This window comes from Petaurus breviceps, unplaced genomic scaffold (assembly GCF_028583685.1).
Source record: "Petaurus breviceps papuanus isolate PSGF00001 unplaced genomic scaffold, PetGlider_PUasm1.0 38, whole genome shotgun sequence".
Lineage (NCBI taxonomy): Eukaryota > Metazoa > Chordata > Mammalia > Diprotodontia > Petauridae > Petaurus > Petaurus breviceps.
The window spans coordinates 11,897,228-11,906,315 of NW_027186304.1; positions in this window are offsets into that span (position 1 = coordinate 11,897,228).

Below are 9,088 nucleotides of genomic sequence, written 5' to 3' on the forward strand. Positions count from 1 at the left end.
GAGTATATAAAGATGAAGTTCTATGTGTATTGGATTCGATAGAACTGTGAGGAAAAGGAGGGAACTATTTTTAAGAATCATAAATGAGAAGAATTTATGAAAGATATGTAAAAAAGTCACAGGTCTTATTGACTCCAAAAAAGATTACCAAGAGAACATTAACAATTACTAGTCTTTGCACCTTCTCACCTAACCATTTCAAATCTTTATGAGGGTTATATATACATAAATTAAGAACATCATCTATGACAATATTTGTAGGGAACAAGGCAGATTTCAAAAATGATCTTCATCAATGGACTAATTCTTTACTTACTGTCCTTCATTCCTGAAGAGAACCAAAATGGCATTGTTATATTAGAGTCAAGTTATGGTGTGTCCAACTGTGGCTGAACAGACCAATATAAGCTCTGAATACTCTACCATAGGTCAGGAACATATAATTCATGTGAACATTTGTGGTGGATTCTCTAAATTTTCACACCTCATGTTTCTTTTGAGCTACTTCAGTTCTGGTTTGCTCATACAGCATAGTGCCTTATTTGATGAGTGCATGCCATGCTGAACACTCTTGTGCCAGTGTTTCCCATGTCACACAATCAGTTCCTAAGAGACCTTGAAAGTGTGTTTGCATCATATATTCTGACCACCATGTGAATCCTTGCCTTGTGTGAGTTCTTCATAAAATAGTCTTTTAGGCAAGTATATGTTTGGCATCTAAACATTGTGACCAGTCCACAGCCTCTCTGTAGTACAGTTTAAATGCTTGGCAGTTTAGTTCAAGAAAGGACCTCAGTGTCCCATAACTCATCTTGCCAGATGATCTTCAGAATCTTCCTAAGAATTCAAATGGAAGTGATTTAGTTCCCTGGCATGGCAATGGCATACTGCCTGGGTTTTACAGACATAAAACAATGAGGTCAGCATGATGGTTCTGTAGAACTTCAGTTTGGTCTTCAGTCTAATAACTCTTCTCTCCCACACTTTGCTTCAGAATCTTCCAAACCCTGAACTAGCCCTAGCAATGCATGCATCAACCTAAATAGCAATGTATATATTCATAGAAAGTATACATACTCCCAAGATGAGTGAATTTATCCACAGTATTCAAATTTTCTCTATTTGCTATAATCATTTGCTGGTGCCATGAATGGATGGTGTGGTTCTGGCTGACAGAGCGCTTATGTTTTCTTGGTGTTAATTGTTAGGCCAAAATTAGTACAAGTGCCAGAGATTTGATCCATACTTTGCTGAATCTCAGTTTCAGAGGCTACATTGAGTGCACAATCATCTGCAAACAAAAAAAAATAATGTGCTGACTCTCCCTCCACTTTAGTCTTGTAAACTTCACAAGGTGAATAACTTAATAATACCATACCATCAGTGCAGTACTTGACCTTAATGCCCTGTTTGTCCCCATTGAAGGTGTTTAACTATATTCCTGAAAACATCATAGTAAAAAGCATTTCACTGGCTTTTGGATAAGCATGAGAGCATCATCCATCATTCAGAAACTGAGCAAACATACCATCATGAAATTGACATAGAATACTGATGAACTTCTCCAGGTCCAAAAAAAATTAGACATAATTTTCCATCAGCCATAATTATTGATAGAATCAAAGTCCTTGGTCAGATCTACAAACATTGTGTACACACCTCTATTCTGCTCTTGGCATTTCTCCTGAAGTTACCAGGCAACAAACAACATATTAACCATTCCTCAGCCCTTTCCAAAGCCACACCGTTTCTCAGTTAGATGACGATATTCTGGGTGAAGAATCAGTCTATGAAGAAGGACTCAAATTAGAATCTTGCCAACAATGACTAAGAGAGAGACCCACCCGTAATTGTCATGGGACAGTCAATTTCCTTTATCTTTAGAGAGATGGACAATGAAGGTGTACTTGAATTCCTGGGAGATGACCTCCTCTTGCTATATTTAACCTGGAAAATTTCAGCCACCTTTTGTAATGAGCAACAGACCCCCCAACACACCTTGCAAATTTCATCTGGAATAGAATCATCACCAGGTGCTCTGACATATTAGAGGAGCCTAATGGCATTCAAAACTTCTTCTTCAGTTGGAAATTTGCATAGAGAGGGATTACCTTCAACCTGAGGTAATTGGTAAGTGACTTCTGCATTGACTGATGACAGTCTGTTGAGAACACTTTGGAAGTATTCAGCCCGTCTCTCAGGATCACGTCCTTACCAATAAGCAATGTGGCTCCATCAGCACTAAGTAGTTGAGATGCACCATCTATAGGTCTTTGGTCTATAAATAGCCCTCAGGGCATCATAAAAGTGCTTTGGATTGTTACTATCATTACTATCACCAAAAAACTCAATTTCACCTGCTTTCTTACTGTGCCAAGCAAACTGCATCTCTTTAGGCACTTTACTTTTGGTAGAGTTAAAATGCTGCCTTCTTAGAGAAGAACTAACCTGCTGGTAAATCTTATAGACTTCTCATTTTTCATTTAGCAGCTTTTGAAGTTTCCCATCATTTAAATCAAATCAGTCATGATTTTTGAAAAGTGTTTTGTCCCAGATAAGTAATGCTATACTATACAACAAATTTCTGAAAGCTGACCACTCCTTTTCTGCTCAACTGTTGCCATCAATGTGTTGGTTAAATTTTCCCTCTAAGTTAGCAAAAAACTTTCTATGCACAGAGAAATACTCTAATCCTCTGACATTAAGTCTTCCCTTAATCATTTGACCTTGGAGCCACAGCTTTTGTTTAATGGGAATATTTGGTTTGGAAGGGATAAGTCTGTGATCAATTCTGCACATTATCTTTGTCACTCTCACATCCTGTTTCTCTTTTCATCTTACAATGGGGACCCTGGGCCCTTGAGGCTACAGGTGGCCTTCTAGGTCATTGAAGGTAACCCTTTGACTGAGTCCAAGTTTTACAGAAAAAATCTTTTTGTTAAGGGTATTTGTTCTGTGAAGTTTGGATTCAGTCAAATGACCACACTTGAGGACTGAGACGGCCATATTTGGTCTTGAGGCCCCAGGTTCCCCACTCTTCAATAGTCAATTAAATGCCCATGTTTGCTGCAAGGGCACATCTGCAAAGTTGTGTTACATTAAGGTAAATAGCAGAAAGTGCTCATGATAAGAAGGTCATGAAATACACAAGTCTACAGTAGTGAGTGTCCTTTGTTGCTGCTGTTTCCAACTCCATTCCTACCAAGAACTGCCTGCCATGTCAGGTAGTCTGTCTCTACTCTAGTATTAAAGTGATCCAGCATAAGCTTGCTCTGTTTTAGCCCATTGATTATAAGGGTCTCCAGGTTTTCATAAAAATCATCAGCGTTCATCACAGAGGAGGCATAGGTGCTAATGAAGGTGGCATGGCATTTTCCTGCAAGTGGCAATTATATTGTCATTAACCTGTCATTCATTCTTTTTGGTAGGCATAAAAGACTAGATTGGTTTTGATTGAAAAACCTATGCTACCTTCATGGAACTCCTTTTCACTGTGGTCACTCCAAAAAAACACAAACCCAACTCTGACAGAAAGTGAAGATGTGCCGGTGACGTGGAGAGCACAGAATAACAAGTGGTCAGAGTATTCCACTTTTGCCCTCTTTACGTCGGAGAACATGATGGATGCCTACAGAATGTCTGAGGCGAATAACTGGAAAGACCACTCAAGAACTGCATGAATGGATGTTTTTCTGAACCACCAAAGGGAGTTCCAGGTATGTTTCAGTAAAAACATTCTTGTCTGTGAGAATTTTGTTAATTTAAATCTTTCAAATGGATTCTTTAAGGATTCTCATGCTATGTAATTATATTTTAATTTCATTTTCCTAAAAATTAGAGTTATCAGTAGAAAAATATGAATGTTATATGTAGAATTTAAGAGCATTTTAACAGCATGAGATTCATTACTGAAAGAGTATATGTAGGGATGGGATTTTCTGTATACTAACAATGGCTTAGATCAATTAAAAATAAAAAGTGAAAATCATTTTTTCTAAGTAGAATGATTTTGCTAAGGAGAAAATCATAATGTTGTTTTATTCCAAACTGTTTGATTATTAAGACTGGAGGTGGTATATGTGTATGTGCATATATCTTCACACACACACACACGTCCCTGTTCATTTTAATAAACAAAAATTAGGGGAAAAGTGCAAAGTACAAAACCAGATATATCAAGAGAATTCAAAGGTAAGAAAATCTAACCTGTTTTCTTTGACTCCAAAGAGTAGGTAGAAAGTGAATGTAATAAAGAAAAATACTTAGACTCAATATCAGGAGCAACTTCTATAGATCCATAGTTTTCCAATAGCATAAAGGGTTGCTCTTGAAGTAGTTTCCTTTTATTGGATATTTTTAAGCAAAGACTGGGTAACCATCTGTTGTATATGGCATGTGAAAGAATTTTTTTTCAAGATATAGACTTAATGGCTGCTGAAATCCCTTCTAAAGTCTGAAATTTTGTTTCTGTGATTTTTGTGATTAATAGTCAAAAGAGGCACTTCTCCCATGATTGGTTTGTTATGTGTTTTAAGACCTCACTCTTTCCTCACACATTTTCAAATTAGAAATAACTATAATAAACCTTTGTTAAAGTCCATTTCCAGAAGTGCTTTCAATTTAAAAGCAAAAATTAAAATTCTTAATTATATGAATTTGAATTAGCTTACCTAATTCAAGTATTCCTATATAAATTCAGCAAATCTTCTCTAAGGAAACTAAATTTTACCGGTTTTAAAAATATAAAAATAGCAAGCCTTGTATTAACACAAAAAGAAATACAGCCAGTATTTCAAAACAGTAAATATTATTAGGCCATTAAATCAGGCTTTTGGAGTCATCTCTTTGAAAGATGACTTTCCTATAGAAAAGACAATGGTCACATATTGTGTCTCTTAGAAAGCTTATCATCATCATCATCATTATTTGGCAATACATCAGTTCCAAATGACCCCATGACTTTTGCTTTGATTAATGAGTAAAGCTAACTTGAAACTTAACTCTGGTCAAAGTTTTGATCTGACAAGATGATTTCTACACAGTGGACTTTGGATTAGCTGATTTATAGTCTTTAATTTTCAACTGCATTATCTATAAAAGCTATAATTTTAGCAGAAGAGTTTAATATTAATCCAAAAATGGTTTGATACACTCTCATTACTAAATCTACATAATATGATATCAGACAATTGGCAAATTGACAAGTTTCTTGATCATTTGTTATCTTATTCAACCTTGTTAAAGATACTTTTGACACTGTTTTATCCATAGAATATGAACTTTTTGCTAGAATAAAATTGACAAAATTATACATAATTTTAAAATATCATCTTTACAATTTATTTATTTAAAGTATAAGGCAAAAGTTATTTCTTTTTCCCTACAATTACAACAATAATAATAAATATTTAAATAGTAATTTGTTGATGTCTCATTTGAGCCTCATGACAACTCAGTGAGGTAGGTAATAGGGGTATTCTCAGCCCAATTTTAATATAAGAAAAAAGGTTCTGAAAGTTTAAACAATATGCCCAGTTTCCCTAGTGCTACAGGAAATTATTTTAAGTAATTTTAAAATATAAGCATTTTCAAGTAAAATGTAGCCGATATTAACAGATTTTTTTTAAGTTTCACAAATTACTTTATATATATTATCTAATTTGCTCCTCACAACAATCTGATGAGTTAGATGCTTTTGTCATCCTCATTTTATATATGTGGAAACTGAGCTTGACAGAAGTAAGTTATTTGCCAAAAAACCTAGTTTCTAAGACCTGAAATGATCCAAGGGCTTCCCCTCTCCAAGCCCAATGCTATATCCACAATATAGTCTGCTCTTTATTATGAAGAAACACATTGCAATATTGATCTGTTTTAAAAATTTTAATTTTTTAAAATTGTAATAATACTTCCTTTGATTTTCTCATCTTTTTAGAATGACAGAAAATAATCTAAAGTTGAAATAAAAAAAGTATTTTACATGAAAAGTGCCCACTGGGGCAGAGGCAAGATGGCAGAGTAAAAGCAGTAACTTTATTGAGCTCCTGCTCTAACCACCTCCAATAGCTGTTAAATATGACTCTAAACAAATTTTCATGCTACAGAACCCACAAAGTGACAGAGAGAAACAAATCTCCCTCTGAAGGTAGCCTGGCATGGCTGACAGGAAGGATCTATCACACCGGGCTGGGAGCAGAACACAGTCCTGTGTGGGCCTACACTGGCACAGACTGGTGGCATAGACTGGCCAGAGCAGACTTCAGGAGAGTGAATCACTGGCAGCTGTGGTGGTTTCAAGATTTCTCAATCCATAAATACCAAATAGAAAATAAAAGTTCAGTGGGAAAACTCTGCTGATCCTAGATGAGAGATCAGTGTGGTCTGATCCCTACCCTCAGGGTGGCAGATTGTGTGGCTGATGCAATGGCTGCCACAGGTAACTGCTTCCAAAGCTTTAGGCCCATAAATCCTGGGGTGACCAAGTGACTATCCAAAGGGTAATTGTAGTACTCTCTTTGCTGGCATAGGTAGTATTCTCTTGCTTTGCCCTACTTGAATCTGGGTGGCAGTCTTGGGAGGCAGTCCTGGGGTGAGGAGCACTAGCACGGCAAAGGTTCTTGAGGCTGTGGAAAGGCAATTCTCACAGTTTTGAGGCAGGTGCCCAATAGAAGCTTTCATCACAGCTGTGCAAAATACCAAAAACTTGAGACATAGCACTCTCCACTCTGGAAAGAGAGTTCTACCATGGCAAAGATCACAAAAGTCAAGTAATAGGCTGGTGAGATGAGCAAACAGAGGAAGTGCAATTAAACCATAGAATCATTTTTTGAAGACAAAGACAAAACATACAACCAGAATGAGACAATAAAGTCAAAACTCCTGCATCAAAAGCCTCTAAGGTAAATATGAATTGGTCACAGGCCATGGAGGAGCTCAAGAAGGATGTTGAGAATCAAATAAGAGAACTAGAGGAAAAATTGGAAAGAGAAGTGAAAATGATGCAAAAAAAATCATGAAAAATAAATCAACAGTCTGACTAAATAAAATAATACCTTAAAAAAAAGACTAACTGAAATGGCAAAAGAGGTTCAAAAAAAATGAGGAGGATACTATAAAACAAATCTAAAGAAATTACAAAATAGAAGGCAACATGAAAGATCTCACTAGAAAAACCACTCACCTGGAAAATAGATCTAGGAGAGATAATTAAAAAATTATTTGACTACCTGAAAGCCATGATCAAAAAAAGCCTAGACATCATCTTTCAAGAAATGATCAAGCAAAATTGCCCTGCTGTTTTAGAACCAGAGGGTTTAAACAGAAATTGAAAGAATTCACCAATCACCTCTTGAAAAATATTCCCCCCAAAAAATCTCCTAGGCATATTATAGGAAATTCCAGTGTTCCCCAGTAAAGGAGAAAATATTACAAGCAGTCAGGAAGAAAGAATTTGAGTATTGTGGAAACACAATGAAGATAACATAAGATCTAGAAGCTTCTACATTAAGGTATCAGAGGGCTTGGAATATGATATTCTGGATGTCAAAGGAGCTAGGATTAAAACCAAGAATCACCTACCCAACAAAACCAAGTATAATGCTTCAGGGGCAAAACAATAGGCATTCAATGAAATAGAGGACTTTTAACCATTCTTTTTTTTGTGAGGAAAAGCAGGGCAATTGGGGTTAAGTAACTTGCCCAAAGTCACATGGCTAGTAAGTGTTAAGCATGTGAAGTTGGATTTGAACTCAGGTCCTCCTGATGCCAAGGATGGTGCTCTATTCACTGCACCACCTAGCCACCCCACTTTTAAGTATTCTTGATGAAAAAACTAGAGCTGAACAGAAAATTTGATTTTTAAATGCAAGAAGTAAGGGAAGCATGAAAATGTAAACAGAAAGAAGAAATCATAAGGAAATTATTACAGTTGAACTATTTACATTCCTACACGGAAAGATGAGATTTGTAACTCATGAGACTTTTCTCACTGTAAGGATAGTTGAAGGGAATATATATGTGGGGATAGATAGATAGATAGATAGATAGATAGATAGATAGATAGATAGATAGATAGATAGATAGGTGCATGCATATGTGTGTACATGTACACATAGACAGAGGGCACAGGGTGAGTTGAATGTGAAGGGATGATATGAAAAAATAAAATTCAGTGGTTAGAGAGGAATATATTGGGAGAAGGAGAAGGGGAGAGATAGAAAGGGGTGGGTTATCTCAAATAAAGAAGGCAGGAGAAAGCTGTTACAATGGAGAAGAAGAAAAGGAAGGTGAAAGGGAATAAATCAAGCATACTCTCATTGGATTTGGCTTAAAGAGAGAATAACACACACACTCAATTTGGTATCTTACCCTACAGGAATGTAGGGGAGGGAAGGGGATCAGAGGGAGGAGGATAGAAAGGAGGACAAACTGAGGAAGACGGTAGAAGCAAACACTTTTGAAAAAGTTAAGGTGAAAGGAGAAAATAGAATAAATGTGGGATGGCTTAGGATGGAGGTAAACATAGTTGGTATTTCACAATATGACTACTATGGAAATGCTTTGCATAACTACACATGTATAAGCTATATTGAATTCCTTGTCTTCCCCATGGGGGTGGGTGAGGAGGGGAGAATGGAGAGAATCTGGAACTCAAAATTTTAAAAAACAAATATTAAAAAATTGGTGTTTTACATGGACCTGGGAAATAAGATATATATGCAGTCAGGTATAGAAATACCTCTTTCCCTATGTAGCAGCAAGCACTCCAAGCATCCTCAGGGTTTGCCGCCACCACAGGTTCTTGGATCTGCTTTGATAAAGGAAAGCAACTCAAAATGGGTTAACAAGCTTACTTTAATCAGTAAGACATATATCGTTTACCTTGTTCAGGGGAAAAAGGTCAGCACCCCGAACTTCAAAGCATACAGGCAGAATTATCAAGACAGAAACAGATCAAGTAGACAGATTTCCAAACTGTCCAACCATTACATCCATACCCAGTCAACATCTGGGTTTTTCAAAGCCGGGGGACTCTCAACAACGGCTTCCCAGAATTCAGATCAAATCACAGAACACTTCTCAAAGTGAG